The sequence below is a fragment of the Haemaphysalis longicornis genome, unplaced genomic scaffold (genome assembly GCF_048455015.1).
Source record: "Haemaphysalis longicornis isolate Haplotype H1 unplaced genomic scaffold, Haemaphysalis longicornis Haplotype H1 scaffold_5, whole genome shotgun sequence".
Classification (NCBI taxonomy): domain Eukaryota; kingdom Metazoa; phylum Arthropoda; class Arachnida; order Ixodida; family Ixodidae; genus Haemaphysalis; species Haemaphysalis longicornis.
The window spans coordinates 15,194,959-15,202,819 of NW_027526385.1; the positions used below are offsets into that span (position 1 = coordinate 15,194,959).

General features: G+C 47.4%; 1 long non-coding RNA gene across 1 annotated transcript; it reads right to left on the reverse strand.

Annotated features, from left to right (window-relative positions):
- Window positions 1-295: 295 nt before the first annotated feature.
- Window positions 296-3,433, reverse strand: LOC144139060 (uncharacterized). Its single transcript, XR_013316028.1, has 2 exons — window positions 3,181-3,433; window positions 296-622 (listed from the first exon to the last, which is right to left on the reverse strand). It is a non-coding gene; the product is annotated as an uncharacterized LOC144139060 (long non-coding RNA).
- Between the last annotated feature and the right edge of the window lie 4,428 nt (window positions 3,434-7,861).

The window sequence follows — 7,861 nt, forward strand, 5'->3', positions numbered from 1 at the left end:
AGTCAAAACAATAGCGCTACGTTAAGTATGGCGCTGTCACCATAACAAAGCAAACAGGTTATAAAAACAGATGACTGCGCGCCCTTCGTATAACTGGCGACCGCGTTAATCACGACGCCCTTTTCAAGTCCCGGAAAAATGCTGCCGGTGATAGCAAACGGTTAAGGCTGCCTTCTTCCGGCCTGCAACGCAATTTGGTCGTGAACTATACCAAACTATACGCTAAACAGGCCACTGTTTAAAAATCCTCGAAAGCGTGTGATTAGAAGAAAAAAAAACAGGAATGACGTATGAATAACACCCCGCTCACAAACCGGTTTATTCCGCTTACATCCCACGTTACCTGCACATGATGCGAGCATTCAACGTTCCGCGGATCCATCGTAAGTTAAGGGGTTCTCATCACCAGAGCGCCGTCCTTGTAAGACATTTCGGAGCCTTTCCTTCATCCGGAACAAAAACTCCAACCGGCAGCGACCTGTCTTGCTCCTGCAGAAGCCGGGACGGCAGACGCAGACCGTGTCGCAGTCAGGGGGGCACCATTCTATCACCGTAGCGCCGCATCTCTTCTCGCCACAAGTGGGGCTGTCGCAGCTTTCTCGCGCTTCATTGATCCTGCAAACTGGTCATGCAGTAGGAGAGAAATAATTATGTGCCTATAAAATGGAAAACAAAGAGGTGAAAGGCAGCGGGGTCTGCTAAGCTTCATTTTGCGACATTATACTGCATGAGCATCACTTTTCGCTTAGTGTTTAGTTTAGTCATGTTGAATGTATATTGCCGCGAAACAAACAAGGCTGCCAACGGCATTATGTCGACCTTTAGCCATCACCAGTACAACAGGTCAAGAAATGACCGCCCTTACCGTACGTGCAACAAGCAGGGAAACCGCAGAGGAAGTGGCTATTGCTCTAGCTGCAGCGACCAGTGAGGACGCCGCCACAGTGCTTACGGATTCTCAAGCAGCATGCCGTAGTTATATGTAGGGACGCATCCCCAAAACATTCCTCCGCTCCCTCAAAACAAATGCCCAGCTACCCGAAATGTAAATCATCAGTGTACCTGAGTATACATCCCTCGCCGGTAATGAGGCGGCTTGTGCCGCTGCCCGCGCGCTGGCGCACCGGGTCAGTATCTACGATGGACAAGCATCGCCTGCTGCTGCCAAGACAGGGCCTCGGGTTAAATATGGAGGCATTGTGGCCCACTTGCCCCAAAGCAGAAAAATGTTCCCAGCTCTACATCCAGAGTTGTTTAGGCAAGCAGCGACGAGCCCCCGACGATTAAATTTACTCCCCATCGCATCTTCATTCCATCTAGCCCACCCTACACACGGCGGCCTCTAATTTCTGTCCTTTACCCAGCACCCTATACCATCGCGTATAGGAGTGCAAACATACCCACGCCTACCATGCAACCCTTCCTACTCTTACGAGGAAAGGCTGGCCAGCCTGAAAAGTCCGCACCTTGGGACCCAACATACTGGTGAAGCGGGCCTGCACTGCCAGCCAAAGCCAGGGCATCCTGGACTATTACACACGCCACAAGGTGAGTGACTAGTACTAACGCATTTCAAATAAAACATTTATTCCTCCTCCTCCTCTCCGTGGCTAAGAGCCTTGGCCACGCAACCTTTTTGTGCCCATATTCAGGCTCAGGTTAAGTAAGCTTAACGGTTCGCCTAATGTCATGCGAAGCATTATTGTACATCAAGCTGGGGCTACCGGTTGACGACGTGAGGCGGCCGGTGCGCCGGGCTGCCGCATACCCCTCCTTCTTGTGTGCCGGCTGTTCGGCTAGTTATATTTGGACATTTTCATCAACACCCTTTCCCTTCAGCTTGGCACGTAGAGGTGAAGGGTGACATCAAGCCCGGGCGTATCACACCGACGTATATTCGCGTTCGTAGCCAGTGCGTGCCGCGTTTGCAGCTACAGGACGTGTCGCAGACAACTGGGATGTAATGCGAGTGCATACTTGCGTCCACTGCCAGTCAGTTTTAAAAGCTTACTGGCTGCAATTTATGGTTACGGTGACCTCCGGGCGCTGCAGTTTTCACCAACTGAGGCCCTGATACTTGTTCTAGCAATAAAAAAAAAGTTTTAGCCACTGGAAGATGCAAATTGTCGGAAATGTGCGCACTGTTTATAGAGAGTTGCTGTCAAAAAGAAAGGGAAACTATTATGGCAAGTGTTAGTGGGGTCACTACTTCATCCCTGCAGTGCTCATACATAGAACTATACCATAGTCATTATAATAAAATCGAATAATATTTCAGAAATGTGTTTATTGTGTCTCTGCATTTTTTTTTCTATTGCTACTTAATGTATGTCATGATTAATATTATCTAAGAGTGTGTACACTAATGCATTGTTGTTCGTATATAGGTGTGGTTTTACATCTGTATATATCTGTTAATTTCACGTATATATTAGCATGTGTATGCTTTTTACCGTTGCAAAACAGCTGCTGTGTTTACGGGCTGCCAGGCACCCTTCAAGTGGTCACTGACCGCTCAAGTGGTCACTGACCGCTCAAGTGGTCACTGACAGTGACTTCGCCTTGCGCGTATGCGGTTCCTCGCTCGAGCTTGTGTCACCTTGTGATGACAGTGCATGCTTTCGCCAATGCCTGTCCATGTCAGAAATCAATAGAACGCAACTGTCTGTACACAAAAGATCATCGGCACAAGTTAGAGGCCTGGTATTACCAATTAATTTTGTGCATAAGGGGCCCCAACAGATCTGTTGCACCTGCATCCTCTTAATGTGCTCCACAGACCGGGTTCTCTACTGGTAACGTCAACGACGGTTTGTCATCTGATAAAAGTTGGTGACCCAAACTACTGTACTAATTTCTATCTTAACTCGTGTTCTGAGGACCAGCTAACAGTGAACTCACCACCCAGCCTCCATTGTCTCCATCAGTGACGTTGCGGAAATGAAGTCCGCAGTCAGAGATCATTTTTTGGAACAGCTCTCCTGATGTAACTTAGTTTTTGGTTGTTATCTTTTTCTCATACCCCCCTTTTCTCTAACGCCTCATAACTCTAGGAACATAACTGATTTGAAATGAAATGAACTTATGCATGGCGGCGAACAAAGTCTTGAGCCCCAGCGTTTTCGCGTTTCACCAGCTTCATCGCTCCTATATCACCGGTGCTGCTAGAGGGGTACTTACGCCACTTCCTCCGACGCTGCTCAGTTTTTCCAATGCGAGAGCAGTCAAGAAGGTCGTTTTCTTCTCCCCGTGACTCCAAAATGGCTAGCAATAAAATGGTGGCCACAACGATGGCGGCTAGTTTCATCCTTCCCGCTACAAAACACGTGTTATGAAGAAGAAGGACATTTTGTTTTAAGTGTATTGAAGCGCAACATCCTCCTCGGTACGTCTCGGCCATAAAAGCTTTTGCAAACACAATCTGTCCGACATCCTTCACTTTCCCGCCGGTTGTCTCAGACAGCGGCTGTATTGTTTTAAGGAAAACTCGCCTACATACAGAACACAACTTCTAGAATTAGACGTGCGGGTTCCGTAGAACGGCTGTGGTGGTTTATGTATGGGTACCACCACCTCCGATACCATGCTAATCGTGAGGGAAAATTGTACATGAAATGCAGCCGTTCTGCTGCGAAGAAAAGCTACACAGTTATCTTAAAAACTTCGCAGTTGAAGAAAACTTCGTCCTGGGGAGAACGAATGTTTCGGTTTTGTTTGGTTTTGTAGCCGTACGGCTCATTTTCAGGTGGACGTAAAAGTTTACATTGGAGAAACTACTCTATTTTTGGGATTTTCCCGGAACTGGTCTATTAATGGTGGTCGCATTTTCGCTGATGGCTGTTTAATCATCTGATCATCTGCCTAGTCTTTTTCTCTCAATATTGGGCAAGATGAATGGCACGCCGTCGTTGAACAGCACGTACGGGGCACTTTAGCTAAAAGCATTGAGCTGGAATGCGCATAAAATGACCGATCAAGGCACAGAATAGCATCAGCACAGGTTGAAAAGCGGACAAGGTTGCTAGGATAGAATTACGACTCCGGAGTGCGAGAAATATATTTTTTTTCACGAAGCATGATGCCTCACCTCTAGCAAGAGACGTTGTTTTGAGGGGAAAAAAAACAAGTTTTGGTCTCTCCCGGAAAACCATCAGCAAGATCTGCATCTTGCAGACCTTGCTTTGATCGGAGAGAGTTGCAGGGCGAGTTTTCGCATATCCATGGTGGTTCTTGTATTCTGGCCTCCTTACCAACAAACGCATTATGCACAGTAAGAGCGCAAGTGTGTCCGACATACAAAGCAGCATTTTCAACAGCTTGAGATCTTCGTGGCCGTTGCAGGAAAGAAAACCTAAATGCTTGTCCTGTGCATAAGTGCATAGCGCCTCTTACGTTATCATTTATTCAGCTACATATCGAAGATGGTAAAACGCTTTCAGGAGCTTTATTTAGAAGCTTTCAAAGGTTGTGCGATAGGTCAATGAACTACGCAATAAGCCACGCTGCGTCACAAAACATGCAAATAAGTTTGCGGAGTGCGCGACGGGTGTGGTTTACCAGATCCCTCTGGCGTATAAAGGGTGCTACGGCCGTGAAGCCGGCAGGCGCCTCAGTGATAGGTTGAGAGAGCACCGCGCAGCTGTGATGCGCAGATGGGGGCTCGCCACCTCGCTTACCATTGCAGTTGGTGCGGGTGCACGCGGGAATTCATGCGTGCTGTTCTCAAACTAATGCGGAAATCTGGGAGGCATTTGTGATGAACAGGGAGGGCGAGAACTGTCAGTGCACCATCCGTTGCACTTTCAGCTGAAGAAATCAACTGTCTGGAGAGAGAAGGGGTGTCTCATGACCATGCGTAATCGGTGACTGGTGGGCACACGTGTCGATATAGAGCATGTCCTGTAATGTGCCCAGGTATTGTTTGTGCTTCAGTGTAAATAGGGATAAGGTCGAGTGCGAAGGTTGCGGCGTGTAATTTTCACGGACAAATGTTTTTTTTTTTTTGCGCTGGTACTTGTCCTCCGAGTCCTGTGTTTTCTTTTTGCGCCAAGCAGATTTATAATGACCCTCTGCCGACATTTTTGAACGCACAATATTATGGGTTCTTTCTAGGTAGGAATGAAGGTACGAAAATTCAAATTTTTGTTGCAGTTATATCGAGGCGAACATCTAACCCTCTGTGTACAAGCTCGCTGAGCACTTGTGCCGCGCGCGTTCGCATTGTTTCACATCAAATGCGGTTGCTAATTCTGGATTTCCATTTTTTTTACTTTGTTCGAAGCTGAAGTGTATTCTTACGTATTATGATGGATCACAAGAGTGACAGGATAAAAGGTGGGCCGACCTTGTGTCTATTTCTTTCCTACAACATATCTACTGTTTTCAAGGCACCTCTGTACACATGAACGATGGATGGGCAACTAGAAGCTCAATTTTTTTCAAACGTCACAGGACAGCTATAAGAGTAACTATGAAGCGTGATGCCTTATCACTTCGCTGGTGTAGTCATTTCAACCGTGCCGGGTGTCCGCGAATACATTATAATATCTATTGTCTAAAGATATATACGTTCTATTGAAATATGAGATTAGTACATATTACTGTCCAAAGAAGTTTATGTGCTATCGCTGTGACCGGGTGATTAGGTAAAGGTTTGTGTATCGAATGCTAGCAGTGAAAAACTTTCCATTGCCTTTTTCATTTGCGTAGTTGAGCTTGTTGTCGGGGGCCATCTCCTAATTTAAACCATAAAGATATGAAGGCGTATGCAATATTAAGCATTTCCACTTAGGCATTTCCACCCGAACTATGTTGGTCCATCTGTAAGATGTGACCCCAAGTCCTCCGTAGGAAAGCTTCATCACGTGGGCCACACAAATCGTACCCCGCCCCAACGCCCCAGGTCACGTCACGGTGTGGCAGTTCGTGGGACGGCGTACTGCAGTGTGGACGTGGTGGTGCGCTTGTGTGATATCTCTTAGGTAAAACGAGGTCACGGAGGAGGAGTGACGGCGCCTTGGAAGCATTGAAAGGCCAGGGAATAGAGAAGACTAACAGAAGGCTCTTCGAGGACTTATACAATGCATATTTGAACCGGGTAGTCGTTCAACAGAACAATTACGGATGCCCGGTCACTGAGGGTTTGAGGCAAGATGACGCTATCTCTCCTTAACTGTTTACAGCCGATGTGGAGGTGGTATTAGGGAAGCTGAATTGGGAGAAGGGAGACATGAGGTTAAATGGAGAATATCTGGACCATCTGAGATTTGCGAACGACATTGTCTAATTCGGTGAGTAAAGAGAACAAAAACAAAGACGCTTCAGTGGCTGCACTTGGAAAGTTCGGTCGTACGGTTCAAAGCGGAAATAAAGGAATCGAAAGTAATGTCAAACAGAACACGCAGAAAGACTCATCTTTATAGTAGGGAACTATGCCCTTGAGAAGGGGGAAGAATGTCAATCCCTTGGGCAAGTTGTCACCGGCGATTTTAACCACGAGAAATAAATTCGGCACGGAATTCTTAAGGGCTGCAGAGCATTTGGAAAACACTATGAAGTAATGAAAAGTAGGCTACCTTAGGCTTTTAAAAGAAACGTATACAACTATGCATACTGCCGTGATGATTTGTGGTGCGGGAGCTGACTCCACACTTCCGGCCATTCAACTATTTCATGTTTCGGAAAACCCAGTTCTTCGGGAGGGGGGCGTTATCACCAATGCAGGCCCCTAATTTTACCACAGTTGTGCCTCCATATGGTGCGCTCCATAGCTACCTTCCTATAAATTCTTCCGTTTTAGGAGCCTTTGGCGATTGCCGCGGGACAGTTTTTCCAGGAATAACAGGAGGGTGCTGGCACCGCTTCACCCCGAGTTTAGAGAACAAGCGTCCATGTTCAGACAGCTACAGACAAATTCAATAATTACCCCGGTCATTATGAGGCATATCCAACCGGAACTCTACACGGACTAGTGTGTGTTGTGCAATAACTCCAGGGCAACAGCCGCCCATTTATTATGGTATTGTGAAGTGCGACCAGACGAAGCTTCAACCAGGACCGACCTTCCGCCGTGGTTACAAGACGCTATACGCAGTTACGACAAGGACATTCAACTGTAAGCCGTCCAGCAGGTCGTAACGGCTCTCGAACGGCAGCAACGGAGAGAAAGCTGCGGGCCGACGCCCTCCCTTCGGGGACAAGGGCGTCCACTCCCGCAGTGAGTAGCGAAAGTGTTACTTAGTAGAATGCCACCAGGATCGACGAGTGGCTACGTCCGGGCGTAGTGGAGACTTTACGTCTGTTACCGGCGATCAATAAAGTCTTTTTCACTTCACTGCGAAAAACACCAACGCATGCAATGCTTATAACTGTAATCGACGTTCTGTGGTCCCGCGCGCCATGCGATCGGGCGCAGCGAGTGCTTGAACTTTTCATAATGTTTAGCGGACATGCGCGTATTAACCTAACGTAAATAGCGGCAGCAATTCAAAATTTTACAAGTGTATTTGCCTACCCAGCTTCTTTACACTTTTTCGGCGGTGACTTCGAAAAGAAGTGAAAAATCGGTTGTCATGAGATGCTCCGGTGTGTGTACAGCTCGATGGAATTCTCGATCGGAAGAAGAAATACGCGCTGAAATAGCGGTCGCTATAGCTTGTTATGAGCTGCACGGTCTTTGACATAATGCGCTTTCGCTAACGCACGAAAAAGCCTTTCAAGATATACAGATTGCGGTGTTTAGCACGCCGAAGCTGCACTTGTGCTATGGCGCGCGCCGTAGTGGAGGCAACCCGCTTAATTTTGGCCACCTGAAGATCTTTACCGTGCGCCGACATCTGTACGCATTGGCATTTTCGCTTTC